The sequence below is a fragment of the Rhipicephalus microplus genome, chromosome X (genome assembly GCF_043290135.1).
Source record: "Rhipicephalus microplus isolate Deutch F79 chromosome X, USDA_Rmic, whole genome shotgun sequence".
Lineage (NCBI taxonomy): Eukaryota > Metazoa > Arthropoda > Arachnida > Ixodida > Ixodidae > Rhipicephalus > Rhipicephalus microplus.
Window position 1 is genome coordinate 38554406 of NC_134710.1, and position 26204 is coordinate 38580609.

The 26204-nt window shown below is 45.5% G+C and overlaps 1 protein-coding gene across 1 annotated transcript in view; it reads right to left on the bottom strand.

Annotated features, from left to right (window-relative positions):
* LOC119176617 (high affinity nerve growth factor receptor) overlaps nt 1–26204 on the bottom strand; it is a 436833-nt gene that overhangs the window by 64707 nt on the left and 345922 nt on the right. The window lies entirely within an intron of this gene.

Genomic DNA, 26204 nt, shown 5'->3' on the forward strand with positions numbered 1-26204 from the left:
TAACTTTGTGTAACGCTTTAGGTTACTCACAAACATTTTCCTTTAGCTTAACTTCTTAGACCACTAAAAGAAGATTAGAACAAAGAACCTGTAAGCGCCCAGATGAGGCGCAATGCTTCAGATTGACCGGACGAATGGAAACCGAGCTCCAGACATGGTTGCTTGCGGCTGTGCTAAGCAAGGCCATGGTTCAAGAGTGGTCGCTCGAGGCTATTCGACTTTCGCATATTGGCTCAAGTGCAAGGCAATAAAGGCCTCGCACCGGCAATCACCCGCGGCATGTTTTTTACATCGTCTGTTCGACCGCATCGCCGAGACGACCTGTGCAAGTTTGATTAGAGTCGACTCATCAAGAAGTACGTAATGCCCATAATCTGCTTCCTACTAAGAAGATTACGTGTCTCTATTTCGTCACCAAATGTCCAGTTGCCGATGACACCCGAGAGATAAGGTTGGAAAGTACAAAAGACTACGCGTTTTGCAAAGGGCTCGTTTGTGCATGCTTGTCACTTGCGAGGCGGTTTTTTCTGAGGAAGAGCATAGCGCCTCTCCCAAAGTGTGCGAAAGAGCAGAACGAGTGCTCTAATTAAGTCATTCGGCTTTCTCGTATCGGGCTTTGCTGATGCGGCGACATCGCGTTAATATTAAACAAGAGCCAGATCACACAACGCGGCGAGCGTGCCACGGACAGGGTGCTTGGGCGGAAATAAAAGCTATATCCGACGAAACACGAATAACAGTGCTTGCCAATCTTATGCCACGAAGCTTTGGGGCACACATACGTCCCGAGATGCGATGTGATGGCACTCTGCGCTGCAAAACAAACAGAACTAAAGCTATTCCTATTGCGCGCACAGTCACACCACGACAGGGTGGCTGCAGCGATAAACAGTTGGGGTCGATAAGCAAACAACCTTAATGAAAGAAAGAGAGCAAATAAACCGGCTGTGAAAGACAGATGCGTACTACATGGTATTGGAGAAGGAGCCGTCGCCATTCGCATGGGACGTCAATATCAGTAGCCGTCCATTGAGACGTGACCCAGTGGGCGCGCCTTGACCACTACCGGATCGATAGACTGATCGAGTGGCTGCCAGTGAAGCTAAGAGGCTGCCGACTGTTGATGCAGCCGACGTTTTGGGACTGTCGGCGGTTGCAGGCAGACAGACCCCACGGCGCGTGCAGTGAGAACCACGTGGTGCGCGAGGAGTGGCGCGCTGCGTTTACACGCTAGCGTCGCAGTTCTTCCGACTGTTTACGTCGAATAGAACCTTTCGAACAAAAATATTGACCTTGTGTCTAATTAACAGAAAAACAATAAGCGCACGAGAGGGGACGAAGGAACGCTTAACACAGCGTTTCGTGCTTTCTTTTTAGTTTTTTTTTGTACCGGTTCCTGTGTATGATTTGCCTTTATACCGAACGTTCTCAACCATAGATGGTTCGGGAGCATCTTGTGAACGGATGCATGAGTAGAGGGACCCTTGTAGTGAGAGAAAACAAAAGGGGGGGGGGGGGGTATAATAAAACACGCAGAGTGACCAAGGTGCATTTTTTTTTTGTTTTTCATCCTGGCAAACAACGACCCAACTAAAGTATAACGCCGATTCGATCTGAACAGATTGCCAATAAGCTGTGAGGTCTGCAGCCACTTTCAACCTGCTTCTAGCTATGCTGGCACTTAATATATGTAACTTTATAAGAAGTATGCTGGCGTGCATACGCTGTAGAAAACTACTCCAAAAACTTTACAACCTTCCCGTGAAGAGGGGTAATATATAAGTCTGTTCTGCCGCAGTTCACAATTATTATGCAGTGAAGCTTACTAACAACTCGGAAGGGGGCTGTTTTGTTGGGACGTAACGTTTCACCGAAAAACTCGTTTTTTTTTTCGTTTTTCTTTTCTCAGGTATTGTAACGATGGGCCCTCAAAAGTGGCTTCGCGGACCTCCATTAGTGAAACACTGCTCTATACCATCTCGTGTATATTCCCAAGCGGCGCAGCTTGTCACCCTTATTGACTGTACTTATGGCGACGCTATATAAGTGCACAGTATAAGTACACTATATGACCGACATGCTCGTTTGATGCCTATTCAACGCAGAAATTCAGGCTAGTTGATAGATGTTGAACGTTTGCATCTTAGCAAGCTCGACGGAAGAAACAGGGAAAAAAAAAGACACGTAAACAGGACAAGTATCCCATCCTGCTTACGTTTTTTTTTTTTCAGGGTTTGTTCTGTCGCGCTTACTAAGATACGTGTGTGGCCACCCCAAAGTAAAGTCTGGGAGTGCCAAGTCACTCAACAGAAAAGCATAGCATCACGTCGAGTCTGACTGTTTTGGCGTAGCCTGTTATATGATTGATGTATTTCAGCAGGCGTTCGAGATATGTAAAGCTTCACAGCACGTTTTTATGCTATCACATGTCGTTACTGAGCGTATTTCTCCTATTTTTTGCTAATTTTCTTCCATTCTCTTCATTTGAGATAGTTCTGGTGTTCAGCGATATGCAAAACATTTCGCCCCGCCGCGGTGGTCTAGTGGCTAAGGTACTCGGCTGCTGACCCGCAGGTCGCGGGTTCGATTCCCGGCTGCGGCGGCTGCATTTCCGATGGAGGCGGAAATGTTGTAGGCCCATGTGCTCAGATTTGGGCGCACGTTAAAGAACCCCAGGTGGTCGAAATTTCCGGAGCCCTCCACTACGGCGTCTCTCATAATCATATGGTGGTTTTGGGACGTTAAACCCCACAAATCAATCATTTCGAAGGGTTGCATGCTCAGGTGCTGTAGTGGGATATAATAGAGAGAGAGAGAGAGAGAGAGAGAGAGAGAGAGAGAGAAGAAATAAACTGTCACTCTGTTCTCCGCGTGTCGTCTTATACGACACACCAACTTGTTTAAACTCCATTCTGGTGTTCAGTTCTTCGTGAACGGCGAGCCTACGACCATCCACAGACGAAGCCGATATCGTTAACACTAGTGTTACCAAGGCCATTTTGCAAACTACCGTTCAGTTACACCGCTTTTCGTTTTAATGCACATTTCTGGTTTGCGCAGAACCGTGCATCGAAACAAAAGCTGCTTGAAAGAGTATTGTCACTTTTCAAGGTGTAACCCGCAATGCTTGGTCCTTCGACTATGAATGGTACTTAAAAATACTGACACTACAATATCGCATCCTTAAAGGCGGCCCACTCTTCTTGTTTGGAGTAAAAAACAAAACAAAGTGGCTGACATGAACCTCACCAAGAAAGTCGATGTGAGCAACTTCAGAAGGGCAGACGAAGATATTTACGCTTTTGCTGCGATGGAACAAGAGCCACGCTGTGGAGGCAGATTATTAGAAAGATCGGCTTCGTCAAGTGAGGCATGGTTTCTAGACAGCGCCTATGAGCACGTCAAACTAAAACAACGCGAATCGTGAAATTACGAACGACGGAATCGGTCCTTATCCATCAAGCAATAAAAATTTCTCGCACACTGTAATTGCTTTCTTTCTACCCTCGTCCCGGCGGGCGCACTCGAGGCTAATCAGGGAGAAGTGGCGCAAGGAAATGAAGTTAGGTCACGCGCGCGTCATGATATTGAGCACTTGTTTTCTTTTTTTGAACGCACGGCTTGCTATCAGTGTGATCGGTAGCATGCGCGCTAGCACGTGGCGTCGGTGGCCACCGCGCACAACTGTGCATCTCACGATGTTCAAATCAGCCAATGGTCGTTAATCTGGGTATATGGCGCAATCATTTGAGTTTATGGCATCATTTGTCGAGAGGAGAAGGGACGATATATAGCTGACTTTGAGAATTAATTGTAAATTCCAGGCCATGTGCTGTGTTACAATGCATGGCTTGCTTGTTTTCAGGAGCCTCGACTGCCTATCGGAAGCGTTTTGCGAAAATGTAGAAGTGGTGTTTCAGGGCCCCTTTAGTATATATGAAGCACATCATGCGTTGTTTGCGCGGTGCGAAGTGCATGTAAACCGGCAACACTTCTTATCGAGGCTCCGTTGAATTTCGCGATAGAAGAAGTGTACCCCGCTAGGACAACGCGTAAAGCCTATATGGAGGTCTGTACACATCAAGAAAATTGAGAATTAGTGGAAATTCAAGGAACGGTTTGGGTGTTTCGGAAGATGAGCTTTCCGAAGAAACTGTTTTAGTCACCGAGAAACGCTGGGAAGAACATGAAAAACGCCATGCCGACGCCGTCCAGTGTGGTAGGGACTCTATGCCTACGCATCATTTATACAACTCCCAATAGAGTTTCTGCGTCGAATTGTTTGTTTTTTTAAAAAGCACAGAAAAAAGAAAAAAGAGGTGAGGCGTGACTTAACGTACGTGTGAACGAACCGGCGTCAAAATTCCAAGGTCATTGGTACGAGCGACAGCGCGCAAACAACGGAGTTGACTTAACGAAAGATAACCTTTTCCTAACATCATCGTTGGCCATGTTTGGTTTCGCGTGCGTTTAGACAGGCTTTGCGAGAGAAATCTAATTCAGCTGGGCTGTAGTTCAGGACAAGGATTGGTGGACACGTAACCACCATTTAAAAAAAAAAAAAAGTGGCGCGAAATGAACTTTTCGGTTCGAGGCCAGTTGGGTATGTGCTTTCAGCGTAGATCAAAAGCCTGCTCTGGGAACGTGGTGAGAATTGAAAAAAGGTAGCCCTCGTTCACTTCGACGCCTGTTGGTCAAAGGCCTTCTTGCTAGAAGCTATTTAGTTGCAATATCTAAAAAAAACAGAAAAATCTGGAGGGCTGCGTTACAAAAGATATGAAAACAAGCGGGAATTGTACACATAAGCGTTAGTAAAACGAGAGCATTTTTCTATTAAACGTCTTTGGCCATGTGACGCGATTCTTTAAAGGGGGGCCAATATACGCGACGTAGAAAGAGACAGCTAAGACAAGGACAACCGCTTACTACCAATTGAAAGTTTAACCGAAAAAGTTGTGAAATATATACTGAAAGATAAAACATTTCGTAAGCACGAACCATGAGACCAACCACACCGCAAAGCAAACATAACAAAACAGATAAAATTTGTATGTATATCAGCCCCACCTAAACCAACGCCCACTTTGCCTTACCGCAACCACGGCATCTGCCACACACCTCTGCACCACAAAATCATTCTCAGCTGCCTAGGCTGACGTGCGGCTAGACCCAAGAAACACTTGTGCAAAACAAAGCACATAATTCGATTTATTAATCGCATTAGCAACGCTCCTTCTAAGATCCAGCCCCTTCCGTGCGGAGCCTGTTATATTGGACAGACTGGAAGATGCATGAATGACATATTGCGGCAGCATGCGTGCAACGTTCGCAATAGCAACGATAGTTTTCTGGTCCAACATGATACGCTCACTATCCTTATTTGATAGTGAGCGTAATTTTCTGCGCTGCTTCTTACAAGCTCTTTGGTTTTGACCATGTGAAAACGTGACTTGGTTCTTTCATAAAGGGTGACAATTAATGAAATTAATTTGAAAGTTTGCGCTTGTCCCTATCCCAATTTTTTTATGTCCTTGTCTTTGCGCACAAATGTTTACCTTGGAATTACCAGCATGTCAGTAGATGTGGTTGCGAAGTTCAGTTTGAGAGTATACAGTTGTGGTTAATAAACACAAAGATGAGCATATACCGATTATCATTGAAACGTTAAACATAACACACTGCCCCGCCGCAGTTATCTATAGTGGGTAGAGGCCTGACCCCACGTATCTGTCGCAGCGCGTCGGCGCCTTTTTCGACGCGGTGTCGAGCCCTCTCCCATACGGAGAGAGAGTGCGCGCCTTCGCGTAGCCGCGCGCCCACTCTCTTGAGAGGGCGCGGCTCCGCGTCAAAAAGCCTCGCGCTGAAGCGTTGCGAAGGATACGTGGGGCCAGGCCTTAAGGTACTCGGCTGCTGACCCGCAGGTCGCGGGATCGAATCCCGGCTGCGGCGGCTGCATTTCTGATGGAGGCGGTAATGTTGTAGACCCATGTGCTCAGATTGGGGTGCACGTTAAAGAACCCCAGGTGGTCGAAGTTTCTGGAGTTCTCCACTAGGGCGTCTCTCATAAACATATAGTGATTTTGAGACATTAAGCCCTACATGTCACTTAAGCAAACATAGCGCGTGATAACTTGACCAGCGTGAGCAAACTGTCAATAGCTCTGTCTGACAAGGAGCTAGCGTTTTTGAACAGTGGCAGATGCCGTGTAGGCGTTAAGGAATCGCTGTAAAGCAAAGTGGGCGCTGATAAGGTGGGGCTGCTATATATATATATATATTTTATTGGTTTTGCTATGTTTCGCTTGCGGTGTGGTATTATCGTATGTGCTTACGGAATGTTTCATCTGTCAGCATACATTTCACAGCTTTTCGATCAATCTTCCAGATGGTAGTAACCGCTTGTCCGTGTCTTAGCCTCCCCTGTCTATCTATTTCACTCGTATTTTGAACCATCATGAATCACCAACTCGACCGTCAACCAATATTTTGACAATATTCGAACGGAAAAGCAAAAGGTTTTGATTGATACGGGGGATTTAACGTTCCAAAAAACTACCGTTTGATTACGAGAGGCGCCGTAGTGGAGAGATATAACATATATAGGTGGAAGCAATAAGTTATAGTGACTGATTTTTTCATTTTCTAAACCTAAATTTTTATCTTTCGTGCAAGCAATGACCGCCTTTTCGAGTGATTCCGCTTCAGGTCGCATATCAAAACTATGATAACGATAGAGAACAGTTGGTGTACCTGGCCGGATGCACAATGTCTTTCCTGAAACTGCACTTTTCCTTCACTGGGGGGCAAGCTACATTCACTGATCGCATGTTCCGCTTTGTGATTTGCTAAACTTTTCTCTTACGAACAACATTAGCATGTCATGTTTATGCGAGTAAGGGCCTTTACTGCTAGGGTATAACTAGTGTTTTTCGAAGAATTTTAAATAGGCAACATATATAAAGTGAACTATGTTGCTTGATATTTTATATCGCATTATGTTTTTCAGTCTCGCAGAAGTTTACTTAACTCCAGTATTTAACAATGGAAGCGAATCGGCGTTCACCGCTTATATACCATTAACGGCAAAAATATCGTGTTGTTGTTAAGTGGACATTGGTGATTAGAACTGTAAACGACATACCAATAAATGAAGAAGATGAATAATGATACCTACGCTTTTACGTGCCGAAGCTACTATATTATTATGAAGTACACAGTGGAGCGCTCCGGAATGTTCGACCATATGGTGGTCTTTAATGTGCAAACAAACAAGATAAAGAGATCGCAATGAAAACGTGCTTGTTAAAGCTAACTGTCATTTCGTAGTGCTTCTTTTTTAAAAGCAGTATTACTTATAAGCCTTTGGCTCAGATTCTCAAGCTTAATACACGAACTCATGGTCGTCAAGAAGCTCAGAGTAGTTCTAGCTTGCAGAGAAATTATATGCGGCGCTCAAATATTTCCTCACATTCGGCTAAGCGAAAGCGACCCGAAGTTAGAGCAAATTAGTATGTTTGCACGACTAATTATTGCAGAGCACAACGCATCTTTGAAAATTTTCAGAAAATTGTTTTCTAGCTTCCAATTTCTTCGAACTTCCTTCAGGTCGCGGGTTCGATTCCCGGCTGCGGCGGCTGCATTTCCGATGGAGGCGGAAATGTTGTAGGCCCGTGTACTCAGATTTGGGTGCACGTTAAAGAACCCCAGGTGGTCGAAATTTCCGGAGCCCTCCACTACGGCGTTTATCATGATCAAATGGTGGTTTTGGGACGTTAAACCCCACAAATCAAATCAAATCGAACTTCCTTCAAACAATGCACTTTTTGTTTCGTTATAAATTTGCTTTGCCTTCATGGCGACGGCATTTCAAGCGCGCAACAAGCCGTACGACAGGAGGCGAGTTGCAATAAAACGTCGCCAGAGCTGTGTGATGGTGCATATTAAAATCATTAGCACTCGCCCAGTAAGCCAAGTCACACATGACAGACAGCATGATGAGGGCAGGACTGGGCAGCGTAGACACCCATATATGACCCGCGGGCCATATGCATCTGCACAGACGCATTTCTGTGATTTCACCGTTTCACCTGGAGTTACAGGGAGCGGGCCCTGAGGCTACCAGCGTAACGAAGTTTGCCCATTGTTTCCTTGCCCTTCTTCATCGGTGTGCACAAGCGGCGCGCCTGTTTACCCGACGAGAGAGGCCACCTGTGGGCCGATTTACTGGCAGTCGCCGTTTGTTCTCATTTCGTCGACGGGGCCCCCCTTTTTTTACGACCGCAGATCGAACGGGCACTGCAGATGTCAACGTCAATGCGGCCGCCAAACAAACGCGGGAGGTCGGCCCGCGCCGTGGGTGGGGAAGTGGCGGCCGCGCCGTCAGAGTCCGCCAGGCGGAGTTGTTTTACTGCCTCGGCGCGGTCGAACTGGACTCGCTCGGCCGTCCTCTCGTTTGGGAGCACCCTTCGGCTACGAGCGCCACGTATTGCGCCCGCGGGGTCTGTACGAGGAACGAAATGTGGTGGGCGGACGTCACACCTTGTATTTGTGCCGGCGCTCTGACGCGATAATTGGCATGGCAGTACGAAGGTACAACAACGTGTTATAACGTTGTTCAAATAAACAATTAAACGAAGGAAAAAATGAAAGAAAGAAAGACAGTTGAGCGGTATGGCTATTTTGACGTTCAGTTCCGCGTGACGCGACAGTGAGCGCGATGCGGAAGGTGTTTGTTGACATCGCAATGTTTGTGATTATCGTCTCGTCAAAAGGAGACGGAAAGATGAAATTGCGCTGGTGTTATGTTTTCTAGCGCGAAAGTAGGCCTATTTCCTCGCCAACTTTTGCCACTTGAGCCGTGCCGTGTTTATCGCTAGTGACACGCAGTCCTTGAAGTCCTTGAAGGCGACTCTTTTGGATGCAGGACTCAGGGCGCCGCACAAAAACATGAGAGTCACACTGATTGTCACTGCCATGTTTTGGGCCACACGAGACAGAAACTGGGCCACACAAGACTGGGCGCTGCGCAACACCTATTGTAATGTATATAGGACAGCTAAAGAAAGAGCGGCGCAGCAAGGCTGTGTGTGGTGAACAACGAGTGAACATGTCGTCTACCGTCAACCTAAGAGAAAGTACGTGAAAACCCGATAATTAAACGACGAGACTTTTTGTTATGTGGTACTTTAAATTAGGCATTCATAGTAGACAAAAAAAAAAGCGTCAAGGTTCATGCATCTTCAGAAAAGCAAACAAAAAATACGGCCTTTTTGTTCTTTTTTATATCGAAAAATCAACGCATTTTACTAACTATACGTGTTGCACCTACTAAAAATAGAGCTATATAGCTTTATTTCTGAACAGTGACGGAGTCACTGCTCAGAAAAAAAGCTACATAGACTCCGATAATGAACAGTGACCCAACTGTACGAGACCACGCCGCGAGGTTGCGCAATGGAAATACGAGATCTCCGAGACCCGCCACCGTTTAGTTTGGCAAATGGGTGGAATATATCACTCGCATGCCACACACACCATTTATACGAGCATTTTTTGAAAATATTTCTTGTATTGCTGCATTCTCGTTCCGGTTCCTCGGTACTTGAGCCACGAGATATCTACCACCATGCAATACTTTTTTTTTTAGCAGCCTGTTGCTTCACGAAGGCGATTTGTTCGGAGGGAAAAGACGGAACTCACCCTGTGAAATCACTCATGAGTCGGGCACTACGAGGCTGCTCTATAAAGCTCAAATCTGTTCGTCAGTGTTGACGCGTAGATTGCTGAGTTTTCATTCCACTGCACTTACCCACTACGGGGGGATTGGCTAAGAAGCTATCCTTTTGCATGATGTTATGAATGGCTGATACCCACTACAAGGGGATCTGCCGACAGCGCCTATAAAGACTACCATGAAAAGGCTGCCTAAAATCAAAAGAGAAGTAAGAACACGAAGAATTCATAATTTATCAAGGAAATAGTAATTATTCGGAGTTTTACGTGCCAAAACCACAATATTAATATGAAGCACGCCATAGTGACAGGCTCCAGAAATATTTGTTAGTGTTCTTGAACGTGCGCTGACATGACGAAGTGCACCCGCACCTAGCTTTTTATGTCCATCGAAATGTAAACCGTCAGGACCGGAGTCGAACCCGAGACCTCCGGGCCAGCGGCCGAGCACCGTGTACGACTAGACGACCGCGGTTGACTGCAAGAAAGTTGTTTTAATTTAGCTAAAAACTTCTCTGCTACTGCGCGTGCATCTGTAATGCAATACTATAACAAAGGATCTTCGAAGAGCAGCAAATTTAGAAAGTAAATGATAACTTTTATACAGCTAAGTAGTTGTCTTCAGCTAATTTAATGACTGATAAGAACCTGCCATGCGATTGAAAGTAATCTATTGATTTTTTGTCATTAGAATTTGAGCATGTGATGGGAGACCTTTATAAGCTATACGTGCAGATAACTATTGAAATGAACAAGTCTGAGTATTAAACAAATTAAATTTTACTTTAGGAGCTCTAGAATTGTTAATAGGTAAGTATATGTGTGAATATTGACATTGTAGAGTACCACCCGAATACGAAAAAAAAAGCATGATACTGTCTTTGAATATCGAATACGTGTGTATCCTTGAAAAGTTGAAAAATAAGACTTAACAGTACTTTTGATTACTCTTTTTAGATAAAAAATAATGAAGCAACATCTGACTAGATGCAGTGCGTTGAAGAGCTTTCACATAATGCACTCATTACAAATCACCATGCCTTTGTAAAAAAATAAATTAGCCGCAAAGCTTGTGCAAGATAGTTTATTTTTCGGAACAATTCACAACTGTTTCCGTAAGATTTTTAGCAGTACTGTTAACGTCGCATTTTGTACATCTATTTGCAGGAAGCGATAGAACAGCATTTGCTGTTAGCCAAGAGTTATAGGATAAAGTAAGAGAAACGGAGGCTCTGCGGAGTCTAGGTTGAGGATTTGACGCAAATACGTTTAACAGGAATAAGTTTAAAACTGACACATATTTGTGATGTTTTACTGTGAAAATGGGAATGCTCAGCACTCGTGAATTTTGCTTGTTAGAATACTCATACTTGTCTGAATATTTGCCTCTTCAACCGCATAATCGGCGATTATTCGGGAAATAACAAATATACTTTTTTTGAGTAGAATTTGCTTCTTCATAAATTGCGAATGTACATTTCTTGAGTCGAATACGTTTCGAATAAAAAAATATTCGGTTTGTCGATGACATTTTGAATTTCGGCTTAACTTTACTAATAGGACAAGCTCAACGTCTACTTCTATGCATATTCATATACAGTGTTGAATTTCTGTAGGGGATGTTGCCAACGTAATTTGTTATCAAATGATGATAGCTATAGCGCGAGAACAGAACGACGACTTCGTGTCCTTCTTGTCTCTTTGTAATTGTTCTGTTCTCGCGCTATAACTGTCATCATGTCATACAATCTAGCCCAAGCTGCCACACTTCTTTGTTATCAAAACTGTGCAAACACAATATTTAAATTTGCAAAGGCGCTAAGCTATTGTGTCAGACTCCTTATTCTGATGAGCACTCGATTTAACGGCAGCTTCAAAAACTACGCAGGAAAAAAAGAAAATGATGTTTGTTGACGTGCAGTCGCTTTCGAATAAGCTGCTTGCAAACAATGAGGTGGTGGCGTAAGAAAAGTACTTTTCCTTAACAGCAAAACAAACTGATTGCTCTAGATGAAGTCCATTTCTTTCGCTGGGCTCACATAGACTTTAACGTCACTTGAAGGATTATTCTGGCCGACGATATCGTATTTCCTCGAGGACTTTCTGACACAAGCGCAAAACGTGGTGGAAATCGATGGAAACGAAGAAAACGTCCCATTTCGTTGGTAAACGCGCTGACAACATTCAATTAGCACGCCCAAAGTGGGCTGTGCACATGTGCTGTGCACGAAAATGTCTCTGAAATACGACGAAATACGAGGAAAGTAAATATGTGTATAAGTCGAAGCAGCGCCAAAACACGAGTACAGGCACGGAAAAAAGCGATGATTGTGGCTGACATCAAGATCTCATGTCTAGCTGCAAGTCCATGGGTACATCTGTAGCTCCACTATATGTAGTTCAAATGCGGTGGACAGGACCCGTCAGGGCAGTTGTTGACTGCTGCGCGTCCCGACCACCGGCACCGTTTCAGTGGTGCTTGCATTGTTGCCGTCGCACTATATGGGGCCATCCGAGTGTCACAGAACCCACTCTGTGAGGTGCTCAGGAAAGACTCAATAGGGCACTTTATTCGGGAGGCCTAAATTTCACAGGGTATTGCTGGTGTTCTGGCTTACAAGGGAAGTGTACTACGCCACGACACCCAGAATGCTGTATCAGGCCGGGATTCCGTAGTATCGTGGCGGGACTGCGAACGCTGCTACACTCATTCAAACAAAAGCTCATCTCTATCATGGGTATGGTGCAGTCGGTCTGTGCGAGAAGCCTATCGTTGTTGTGCAATTAAATGAAACGGTCACCAACCCGCTCCAGAGTCGCAACGCGAGTTCCTAAGCAAAATTAATTCACGCTCGCAGAGAAGGCCCCTGCAGTCGTGCGACCTTTCCTGACGCAGTTGCACGAAGAGGCTCCGCATACATACATAATGCTTGGCATCTCACGCTGTGCATGAAGGCAAAGGGGAACGTCTTGGGAGCTGTAAACAGAAATGCCTGGTTGTGCAGCTCCTTGAGCACCGTGGAAAATGTGACTTGAGTTCTAAGTGCTTGACGAGGTGGCGCCTGGAGCAGCACGCCCTCCTATGATACAGGTGATAAAGCGTTTGTGTATATGAAAACTGGGATGCAGTAGTTGTGCGTGATACACGGAAATCACAAGTACTCGAGGAGATTGCGTGAATGAATAGATGCTAAGGGGCGCATTTTCGACAACGGACTGGTGACCTGTGCGCCACCAAGTTGCATGTACCGGCCACTTCCATAGCTCTTCGCATGGTAGAAGACTCGCCGGCAGGGTGGGGGTGAGAGCAACGTCATCGCTAAAAAAATCGCCCAAGCACTCCGTATGGATGATTAGCCAACGAAGCTGTAGCTACAGGTGCTTGCAGACGCCATAGCCGAAGCCAAAGTGCCGCTCAAGAAACTCCCGCTAAAAGCGGACGTCGGCCCCTGCGAACGCGTTCCCGCCATTGCCACGTTGACGCTACTCTACCCGCAACACCGCTTCCTTGGCTCAGCGTTGTCGCTTGCATTAGGCTGGGAAGGCTGCCGTATCCTCGGTGCGCAGTTGCCGCTTGCGCTTCGCAACCCGGGCCTGTTCTTATGCCCGGTCTGCTGCATCGGCCTGGCGAACATTAATTTTCTGCGCTATTCTTAGAAAGTTTTCTGCTGTGTGGGCGTTTGTACGATCTGTGCCCTACCCATGTGGAAGTTGTAAGTTGAAGTTGCTGCGTGAGGGTTCGGAGGCGCGGCTGCGAAGGGACGAACGACATCACTGGCGGCGCAGCCAATGGCACGCGTGCTTGGCTATGATGCAAAGAATGGCGTCCCTAACAGCACAACCAATGGCTTTCACGCTTGGGTGTGACGTAAAAAAGGACACAACTGACGGTGCAGCCAATGGGTACCATTATCGATAGTCGTGGCGAACAGTTTTTCGTTTCGCCAAGCCAGATGCAGATTTCGCTGTAGAAACAGACGAGCCTCCTACAGACCAAGCGTGCTCAAGAGAGAACACAACATTCGCGGTTGCACAGCTTATCCTAGCCGGACTACTCTACCGTGAAAGAAATCCGGCAAGACTTTGTTTGGCGTTGCATAAATTTGTTGCCAGAATGAGGGGTCAGTGTTGCCTGACTGCCAGCAGAGTTGGCGAATAAGTTTGCCCCTGTAGCTGTTCCTTTTCCGTGAGGGCTCTGTGTCGTCCGTGGTACATTTCGCCAGTGCGTGTGCGACCTTGGCCGTTTTAATTAACGAATTGAACGTTCAACGCACGTTGCAGAAGCCGGAACGCGTTCTCTTTGTGTGTGCTCAGCTAAAATGTCGCACTCGATCGTGTCTCAGAACTGAGAAATCTACGCTCAACGACGCGTATGAGAACGCGCTCAAAGGGAACTGATATCGTGCGCCGCGTTTCAATACGTCGGACTCGTGTCGCCGCAGCACGGTATGTCTCCGCAGTTGTGCGTACGTACTCGACTACACACAACGACGCGTTTTCTTGGGAAACTGAATAGAGTCGCAGCAGGTGGTGCGCTTCCTTTTTTTGATCTTGTCCGATCGTGTCTCAGAAGTATAGTGACTCTCTCTGCACAAGATGATCCTGCCGCGTCGACCACGCTCGATGACGGAGACGCTACGCTTCCCCTCGCTGTGTCAGAACAATACATATCGTTTCGAACTCATGTATATCTCAAGATTAAACGTGCCAAATATTGATAAATTGTAAGGTGGCGTATCGAACAAGGGCTTGTGGATTTTCGGCATACCGTGCGTGTCCACGAATGAAGCCGAGGCTGTTTGATGTCGACAAAAAGAATATGCGGCCACCCTCTGCTGCGTACTTACGCCTACCCATCATTGCGGACGCCAACGGGAGGCCGCTAAATCTCGACTGGCACACCATGAACCACATGTACTGTCAACTTCACCGACCTTGTAACAGGCGCCCAACACACAACGTATCGAGAGTGGGTGAGCTGCCCCGCTGGCGACGGCGGCTCGCCGAGCGGGGTTCCTTTTACAGGTACGTGCGAGTCCAGCCTTCATTTAGTTTCGATATATACACAGGCCCGAACTATATTAATCGTGCTGACACAGCGAGGGGAAGCGTCGCAGCGTCTCCGTCATCGCACTTGGTCGACGCAGCATGATCAGCTGGGCAGAAAGACCCAACTTCTGACACACGAATGAGCACGATCTGCTGGAGGAAACGCACCGCCTGCTGTGACTCTAACCAGTCCCCCCCCCCCTCCCCCCCCCCCCAAAAAAAAAACGCGTTGTTGTACGTACTAGCTGCGGAGATATTCCGTGCTGCTGCGGCACGAATCCGATGTATCAAAACCTGGCGGCAAAAATTCAGTTCCCCTTGAGCGCGTACTCATAGGCGTCGTTGAGCGTTGATTCCGTAATTCTGAGACACGATCGAGTCGGACCTCTTAATAGCATAGCTGCGCACACATACATGTAACGCGCGTCGTACGTTCATTTCGTTAAATAAAACCGCCAACGTCGCACACTCACTCGCCAAATGCACCGTGGACGAGAGAGAGCTCTCACGGGAAAGACAAAGCTACAGAGGCAAAATTATTCGTCAAACCTTGCGGCAGGCTGGCAACACTGACGCCTAATTCGGCCAACAGACTTACGCATCGCCAAACAGAACGTTCCCGGAAATTCGTCCTTGAATTGTCGAGCCTATGTCGTGTGATGCGCTTGAATACCTTGCACGCTGCCAAAGTGAGAGCGACGATATGATAGCAGGAGAGCTCAAGTGCTTAATTAGCCCACTCTGAAATGGCGTGAAGCGCCTCGTCGCGGCGGTCTAGTGGTTAAGGTACTCGGCTGCCGACCCGCAGGTCGCGGGATCGAATCACGGCTGTGGCGACTCCATTTTCGATGGAGGCGGAAACGCTGTAGGCCCGTGTTCTCCGATTGGGCTTTCCCTTGAAGAACCCCAGGTGATCGAAATTTCCGGAGCCCTCCACTATGGCGTCTCTCATAATCACTTAACAGTTTGGGAACGTTAAACCCTACATATCAATCAATCGAAATGACCTGAATCACTGCCGATCGCTAAATTCGCCTGTAGCACTCCCGCGCCCACACCATGCGGACGCGTCGTTAAGTGGTGCTGTAGCAAAGCATTGCGCGCGCTGATTGATTGATTTAACGTCCCAAAAGCACCATATGATTACGAGAGACGGCATAGTGGAGGGCTCCGGAAATTTCGACCACCTGGGGTTCTAATGTGCACCCAAATCTGAGTACACGGGCCTACAACATTTCCGCCTCCGTCGGAAATGCAGCCGCCGCAGCCGGGACTCGAACCCACGGCCTGCGGGTCAGCAGCCGAGTACCTTAGCCACTAGACCACCGCGGTGGGGCGCGTTGTGCGCGCTGTTGATCACAGAAAGCTCAAAGTGTACCTACGGGCTCACACCGTTTCATTGCACGCTGATTGCTGTTCCGCGTTGGTCCTCACCGATTGCTCCATTCTGGCTGTAATTCAATGGTACGTGTGCCGCCTGCACTAAAAGAGCTATTCACTGGTCATATTGAAGTCTGTACGCATTCGCCGCATGTGGCGTCTAAAGTGTCATAACACGGAGCAAATGGAATATTATTCCGTATTCTCTGGTATAGTATAGGCTAGATAGTGCGTCGACCCGTCCTTTTCGTAACTTAGGTTTGCGAAGGGTGTAATGGAGCTCGAAGGCCGTGATAAAGCACTACTGAATGCGATATGCTGTTGCTGAAAAGAGGGGATCCCTCGACGAGTCGCAAGGCGATGGCGCTTTATGGTGTGCGAACCGCTCGGCAAGCTACGTATTGCTGACACAGCTATGCAGGCTGTCAGCGGTGTAATCATGTTGCCAGGGTACAGAGAAACGAGCGGTGCTCGAATCTATAAAAAAAGAGAGAAGATTATGGGGTGGAGACCAGTATATGTGCAAACCATTTCGCATGTATGATGCCACTCATATGCAACACCATTCATTATCGTTGATTACCAGGACCGATCGCATATCTTCGTATACAGGAATCACTAATGAAAAAAAATATATAAAACAATTGTTCATATATATATATATATATATAACAAAAGATCTAACAGACAATAATTGCAAGAAAAGTATATGGTAATATATTATTGTAATGTAACTGTGAAGAAAAAAAAGTGGGTGCAAAGATAACTTGCCGTGGGCGGGAACCGAACCTGCGACTTTCGAATAACGCCAGGGCTACGAATACCGCCATGGCTACAGATGACGCTGACTGACACTCTCACGTTTAAATTCGCTTATATACATAATAAAGTGGCTGGGAGGATAGCCGCCGTGGTAGCTCAGTGGTAGAGCACCGATCACGTATTCGAAGGTCGCAGGTTTGTTTACTGTCCACGGCAAGTTATCTTTTCGCACAGTTTTCTTTCTTCACATTTACAATACAATTTATTTTAATTACGTTCCTTATACTTTCCTTGGCATTATTGTCTGTTAGATCTCATTATTAATTTGTCAAAACACAAGAAAACGAGCCCTTAAGTATAAACTGCTTGCCCAAAGATATATATATATATATATCCTCTTCCTCCCAAAGATATATATATATATATACAACCGTTGTGGACATATCTGTGTGCATTAAATCTTGCTTATTTCGTGGTTTAACATTGTCCGAGCAACACTATTAATGATAGCATAATTGTCAGGACAGATGCTCTGGGTATCGGTGTGTTTATTTACTGCTGGCATCGATAGCTCATGCTTTTACCAAAGGTAGCCCAAGGCAGAGAAAACAAACGGGTGGCGTGCTCCACGCTGAGGTGTATCGTCAGTGCAGTGGTTCGCCCTTTTAATATAAATCGAAAAACTGCATGTGGGAGGCCCTTTCTATAAAGGAAATTCGATTTACCGTCTTTTGAATGGACATTAGAATAAACATATTGTGTGAGTCGTATAACGGTTTTAAGGACTAAACGCCCTGTGAACCTCATCCGCAATGTCATTATGAATGAATATGCGTGTCCCTTCATTTAACGCCCTTTTATCGTGCTTCTTTTTGCTGGTAATACTGAGGCGTCTGTGTTTTGCTCGAAGTGGCAGCTTCCTTGTTAGCGGTTGTTGAAGGAGAAGAACAATTGAAAGTACTTCCAATAAATAGTAAGAACAACATCCCAAGCACGTTGTCGGAAAAAGCCCTTCGGGGTCTTGTTCAAGCTATTGAGCATGTCGACTCTTACTTCGCTGGAGTGGAAGCATCGGCTGCTTCTTCTACAGGATTTCATCCAATCTAAGACGCAATTTGGATGGATGGTTCTCGTACGGTTTCACAGCGTGATGGCTAGTGTGCGCGTGATCTATTTGAGTACGAACTTTAAACGTGGCAAGAAGCCAGGGTTTATAACTGGCAATTTGTTTGGAACATTTATTTGAATACCGGTTGAGAGAATAAAGCGGTGAGATTACGCGGATTATTGAACACGTGCATGATTTGCGCGAAAAACCAGAAGTAGGAATAACGAGCCGGTGCTACCTGTAGAAAACCAAAGGCTATTGCCCTATGTGTAAAGTAGAAATAATTAGTAAATTAAGATAAAATGCAATAAGTTTTACGTACTGACGTATTATTAGACTGTTATGAGGAACTGCGCATTGATTTTGGCCTTCTGTGGTTCATTAATGTGTACCTAAATACACGCACACGGGTATTTGAATTTTGAACCCGTCGAAATGCGCCCGCTAAGGCCAGGAATCAAACCCGCACCTTATAGAGCTTGAAAGGAAGCGTTGTACCTTAGCCCCTTATCTACCACGGTGGCTAGGCAAGTTACAGAAGACTTCGATGAAGCAGATGAAAATTTGATTGAATCGTAGAGGAAAGTACCACGAACTAAATAACATGCAACAGTAAACAAATACGTGCGGGTATGTTTTGTGTTGCAAGCATAAAGAGAAACACAATTGATGCACCTTACTTAACATTACGACAGTTACTGTACCCCTTAAACAGAGTAGTAGGTAGAGGGTACACATTGAGGTTCGCTTTGGTACACGCGCGGCGTTTGTCAACATGCCATTAACTTGCTTGGCGATATGAAGATACGGTAAGGTGACGTGCCTAAAGAGACATTAACGCGAACCACTGCATCAGTTTATATTGATAAATTGTTCTTTGAAAACTTCAATTTCGTCAATTTCACCACCGTAGCTTTATTAATGAAGCAGACGATGAATGTCGATGCTTCACTTTCAAATTTTCACGCCGAAATCTTGGTGCGTGGCGTCACTTAGTTTAAGGCATGTTTTTCGTAGTTTAGCAGCTTGGCTCAAATACATTTCCTGAATCTTGGTATTATGTTGTCTATGGCCCTGTTAGAGGACACTACACTTCATTCTGACTCGTTAGGAACTACGTAAAACCTGGCAGATTCCGTGAAAATACACGACATCACAATGTTTGGTGCGGGACTTTCAAGGTGGTGTTACCACCCGCATCATCTGTTTGCTCATTTTTTCGCCTACCAAGTATCTTCCTGTGTCAAGCATGGTAATTTAGGTATTGCGAAAGCGCAATGTACAAATATGAGAACAATAACTTTTCAGTGCACGTTTAAAGGTAACCCCTGCGTATAGAAAATAGCAGAATCAGTAAAATCAGTTTGGCTCAATGCGATCGCTGGCCTCGATTACGTTCAATGTAGGAATGGTTATAGACTATCACAGCTTTTCGATATTACGTTTGTTTTATGGTATAAGTGCTCAGAAAAAAAAATTATTCGAATAGTCAGCATATTAACACTTCAGCTTAACCAGTGTGCAGGTTCTCAGTGGCTAAGGGTTGTCAGTGTCTCCCAACGCTATAAATAAGATGGCGTCTACACCGAACGAAAACTGGGCTGTTTGATTTCATTTGCTTCACAAGAGAAGGCGAACACAGGTCTTTGAGGCAACAGCATTTGCCTCAAATAGACCTTTGTAAACTACTGAGAGGTGCCCACACGCACACGCAACCGAGCGACCACGTCTGAAGCGTATACTTAGAGAACACATACCACTGGGTTTCAATACTGAATTTTATGTTCCATTCCATTCATCAAGAAAACAAATATCACCCCGAAAGTTTGTTTTCACTTTCTGAGCACATTGCGCCTATAGCGTGTTGAAAAATGCGGCACTGCTTAGTGTTCGGGCAGTGCGCTCGTAAAGGCGTTCTTTAGCCATCGCCCGCTTCGGTGTTGAGTGAGTAGAACTCCGTGCTGCAAGCTGTGAGACAATGCTCGCAGCACTGCCCGAGTGAATGACTGGTCTCACCAGGCATGTGTTCCCCTCAAAGCCGGTGCACGTGCGTGCGCTTGAACGCAGCGTGTGTGCCGGCGATAGGAAGTGCCACAGAGCTGCTGCTACTGCTTTAAACTAAAAGAAGAATGTTTGGTTTCACAGAAAAGCGACGAAAGCAACGCAGGTGAGCCAGCGCGCCGTCGAAGCCCGTTCTCTTGAACGGCCTCCCGCTCATGTGCACACACATCCCACACGCTCTCCCCCTGACAGCTGAAGAGGCGCACGCGAGGACTTGGCTCGGCAGGTAGCCTATCTTGCACCTCAGCCAGCACGGGAAACTCTCGGCTCGCACAGTAATCCTCCAAACCAAGGTGTTTGCCCCCGGGATCAATTGTGTTCATCCCCTCTGCCGGCCAAACAGTATTCTAGATGAAGCAAACAAAACAAATCCAGCGACGTTAAACGCAGATAGACGGGGAAGAGGTAAATTTGAAAGAGCCAAGGATTTTCTCGAGCCCCTTCGTTGGCCCTTAGAAGTGGCGTTATGGATTTCAGCAGTGGTATATGTCTGTATACAGTCTCAACAAAACATCGACGGCGCGCTCTCAAAACGGAGCCCCTGACGTCACCAGTTTAAGAAGCTGTTCATTGAAGCCTCCACGGAAAGGAAGCCCTAGTTCGTCTCGCATAAACGCTACAGTCTGCACTGTAGCTATGACCACAATTGTTGTCACGTTGCCATCAATTAATTAATTAAGCGTGGGCTAAACTCGCTTCGTCGTGCCCCAAATGCACGGCGCTCATTCAGCTCTAGCCTGAGCTCAGCACTCCCAGCTTTCAGCCTTTGATTGCGCTGAGGATATTCTCGTCAAGCCTGTGCGGGTGCCTGGAGATCAAACAAAATAAATGAAAAAACAAAACAAAACAATAATCATAATATCGCATTGTTCACTTGCTCGCATGTTCCGGTAAATTTTCAACGCGGCTATATTCAATGTTTATTCCTCCATCATTGTCGTGCATATTTACCGCAATTACGAACGCAACTCTTATTGTCACCGCGAGAAATGCGAGCATCCAAGTTTACTTTTTCCACTTGAAGGCATGCCGCCTTGCAGTTTACAACGTCACCAAAAGTATTGAAAGCTGGGCTGATTGGTATGATACCATATTTGACGCTGACTCATAAATGTAAAGGTTTATTTGGAGATTAAAAAATGAACGTGCAAGCAAAGAAAAAGAACAAAGCTGTTGAAAATTAATAAAAAAAGATAAATTGTGTACCACAACATGAATAGAGAGGAGAAAGAAAAAGCAGACAAAATAATAAAGATGGAGTATAAAGCGGCTCTGCGACTACCACAAAGCACTTTAACTACGAAGCTATTAGTGCTCGGACTTCACAACACATTTGATGAGTCGGCTGAGGCGCAAGTAACCACCCAGATTAACCGCCTGATACAGACAGCAACCGGCAGAAAACTTCTTCTGAGGATCGGCTTCGGTGAACAAGTACAGGCACATGGAAGAGCTAAGGAATTGTCGTGCTCAGTCAGAGAATGGTACAAGATATGCCCCCTATTGAAGAACAAGGACCCCGTTTTACATGCTGGAAAACGTAAAGCGAGAGCCGCCTACAGCGATAAAAAGACAAAATATTTGAATACGGCAATATTTACTGACGCTGCACCATATCAGACAAATGCGAAGAACATGGTGGCCGTGGTCACAGACCGAAAAGGAAACGTCACAAGTTGTGCCTCCATAGCGCAAGCCTCTATCACAGAAGCGGAGGAGATAGCGATCGCGCTGGCAATCAAGGAGGGCAGGGAGCGAAAAGCCCCAATGACAATAATCACAGATTCGAAGGCTGCATGTAGAAATTGCGATAAAGGTAGAATATGTATGAAGGCCTTCCTAATTCTAACCAAAGCTCATAAAGACTTTCCAATTGAATACACTCAAACCATTATCTGGGCATTAGGGCACGAGGGCGTCACCGGGAACCAGTTTGCGGATGAGGCGGCTCGAGGCTTCACAAATCACCGAGCTTCCTTGCACACTGCAATAGAGGATCCGACGCCCCTAGACCCTAACTTTGGTACAATTCTTCAGTATTACAGGGACAATAGAAAAATGTATCCAGCACCGCATAAGAAACTCACAGCAATGGAATCGGTGGCATTACGCAGAATCCAAACAAACCCATACACGAACTTACACAGGCTGCATGTATTCTACCCCACAGCATACAGATATATGTCCGTGGTGTGGGGCCACACTAAATCTGTTTCACATCACGTGGGAGTGTGCGCATCACAATGAAGAACACCACAAGATCAACAACACAGAGGAACAATGCGAGGCACTGCTGTCCAGCTTGGCCATTGTTGATCAGCGCTGGCTGGTCCAACGGGTAGAGATGATGGCTAGGGCCAGCGGAACCCTTGAATAGGGGCCCGACCATTTGGAATGCTCCGCATTGTGCGCAAATAAAGTTTTCTCTCTCTCTCTCTACCTCTGCGTATAACCTCACGGTACAGATGCTGAAAAAATAGGCGGACTCTTTGTCCGTAAGATGCAACGATGCCGCACTTGCGCATGTGTCACCCATTCTTTTATTGCGGGATGCCTCGATCACATCTCTGTCTTGTAGTGCATCTTCGTCGCTCTCGCACTGTACGCAAGCATGTTACGCTGCCCCCATTATCATGGTCCGCCAGAGGTATTGCTTAGGAAGGGCCGTACATTTCTCGATAACGAGTGTTATTGTGCAGCCAACTACCTGCCGTGTATTATACGTAAGGTCAAGTGATCAATTTGTTAAAATTCCAAAACTTTTACTCGAGCCTAGACTGTGCTGTACGTACTCTCCCATAGTTTTACTATTTTGACTGTGGCGATACAGGCTAAGAATGAAAATGGCACGCATTTCTTGTCTGATTTGCACATCGACGTAATATCTCATCGAGTGGTCGAGAGTATCGATATCGCTCTTCATCTGCACAGAACCTCGGCACCCAGTCGAAATTTTCCAATCCGATGTCCAAGAATAGTGCACGAATACCTGATATGTACAAAAAAGAAACATTTATGCTGTAAAATAAATAATGAAACATAAATTAAATAAAATCACACAGAAAAAATGGCAGATCCCACGTGCTGTGGAAATCGATGATATGCGAAGCAAGAATGAAGAAGGTTGATATGTCACTCAAAAAAACAAAGCACAAAGTTACGAGGAGGACGGAAATTATGCGGTATACATGACTTCCACACCATAATTATCACGTTTAGGTGTGTCATTCACCTTATTCGTCTATTCACGTCACGTGATACCAAATTTAGTATCACGTGACATGATATGTGTAGCTATCAAAACGGCCACGAGCACACTGTGAGCGTATAGCATGTAGCCATGTTTTACATCACACGCATATTATGATTATCATGTTTGGGCGTGTCATTTACCTTCGTCGTCGATTCATGTCATGTAATACCTAATTTTGTATACGTGGAGCTAGCGAAACGGCCGCGAGCACACTATGCGCTTAGCATGTAGTCATGTTTTACATAACACACATATCATGATTATCATGTTTGAACGTGCCATTTACCTTAGTCGTCGATTCACTTCACGTGATACCAAATTTGGTATATGTAGAGCTAGCGAAACGGCCGTTTTGACAAGTGCCTCTAACTTAAGTGATCGCTGTACTTTCGCTACCAGTCATCCCGTTATCTAATAATACAAGTGTTCAACAGCACACCCCCAAGTGCTCCGAGCATTTTGGTTCTTAAGAAACTTGTCAGGAAAAAAAAAGAATGACCATGAGATATGTAAATACGAGGTTCAGAAAACATGCATGTGTTCCGGCATATAGTTTTCATCAAGCTCAAAGTATGATACTGAAACATTATCTCAGAAAATCTTTTCGCTTGACCTATTTAGCCTTAAGAAAGGCACGATGTATCCTTTACAACGTCCGGACTCTATACAACACCGGCGTACATCTGGAACATATGTGGGGTTGCAGCCACTTGAGTTGTGGAAGGCGCGCTTTTTGCCTATAGCAAGATGGCAGCACGCGGCTTCACCTGAGGGCCACCTCCTCCACTCCAGCAAATATTACTTTAACCTCCTTGGTCACCAGTCATGTACCTTCGTCATCCATTCACGTCCCGTAATACCAAATTTGGTATATGTGAAGCTATAGCGAAATGACCGCGAGCGCATCATGAGCGTGGCGTGTAGTCATGACTAGTCATACCATGAAAATCATGACATGTCATAATTTCCACGTTAGGGTCTGTCACTTATGTCCGCCATGCAGTCGTGTCATATCATGCCTGTTTTGCAAACTGTCATGTGTACGAAACCACCGCAAGAGCAGCAAGCCCATGAAAAGTAAATCATGACATTCGTGACACACGCGTCATAATTTTCATGTTACGACTAGTCAGTTATTCTCGTCATACCACCATGCTGTACCATACCAATTTTGGTTTCGATACTATTATCGAAATGGCGTAGAGACCTAAAAGTCATAGGCGACTAGATAGATAGATAGATAGATAGATAGATAGATAGATAGATAGATAGATAGATAGATAGATAGATAGATAGATACGTTCGCTAAGAAATGCTTCGCAGTTAGAACATTACTTACAAGAATGTTATGTCGACTTGACATTGCAGGTCTGGAAGTGCGCAGCGGAAAAAGACGATCGTCACTGCAGGTAATAATTCTAAGCATGAGAACTTGCATATCTGCATACCCAGAGCTGCTGTATGTGACTTTTTTGTATATATATAGCAGAACATTCGATGCTTCAGTATTGAAGGTTAATAATCACAAATGATATTGAAGTCAATGCGAGAAGCTTTATTTTTCTAGGATGGCAAGCTCGCAAAACTCGACTGCAGCACGATGTTCTATTACGGAAAGCCGCAAAGAATCCTGCACCAGTCATCTTTACTTTATTTTGATGTTGATGTTTTCGAGTTGATGTTTGACTTCATGTTGATGTCTTGAGTTGATGTTTTTGAATCAACCACTTAACGAGCGATCTCGGTGGATCATCCAATAAAGCTGCTGTCAGTAGGGAGTTTCTGGTGTTAGTGTTAACGTTTGAACAGGAGCTTAATTAAAAAAGAAGGAAGAGGGTAGGGGGTGCATATTTTGCCGCTGGACAGGAAGCACAAAAGGAATCAATAGAACGTTGGTGAGAAGAAACGAGAGAGAGAACTGGCGTTGAAATGGCTGCTAAAGCAATAACTTCATGAAAAACATAAAAGAAAAAAATAACAGTAGAAATAGCTTGCCGAGTATAAACCGAGGCACACGCTGATTTGTTGAGGTGCGCACAAGCTGCAGAAAAATGCAGGAAGAAACAGGCACTCGACAAACTCTCGCCGTGTTCGCAGAAAGCATCAGGTCGAGAAGCCCTGCCCCGAGGGGATTTCCGAAAGAAGAGAAACCAAAGTAATTCAAAGGAAGGAAAACAGCAAGAAAGAAGTCTGCTCTTTTCAAGTAGCGAATGTAGCAACGCGGCGTTCCCAATGCTCATCAGGACTTACCGCGGGCATCATCCATTTTAGAAGACCCCCACTTTTCTCGTGAGGACATAACAAGAAAGAAAAAAAAAAACATTTCGCACGCATTATATATATATATATATATATATATATATATATATATATATATATATATATATATATATATACTTTGCTGAGTGCGCAACCGACACGTGCGCAATAAATAAGGCAGAGTGGAATCGAAAACCATGCGGTTGTGCTGAAGCTTTTTTTTTTCTTTGTGGTCACACACGCAAGCACGTCAATGGCGACCGCTTTATTGGAAGCGGAACTCAAGCTGAAATGCGGTCAAAGAAACGAAAAGTTAAGTGATGAAAGAGCGGTCGATGATTACTACATCCCGTGTTTGTGCACACGGGGTGTTGGAACCGCGCACAATTGTGAAGGTGTTTGCCGAAACGGGCCGAACTCGTACGGGTGATGCTTCCTAGAAACAGTTCGTGTTTTTCGCTTCATCGCGCGTGCGTGCAGAAATAAGACGAAGAGTATCTAGCAATTGAGAAACGCGACGCCGGTAACGCAAGACGCGCAGCAGCGAGGCTCCTCGTTTTCAGTTTGCGCGCTGTTTTTTAATTTTTTTTTTCTAGCTCG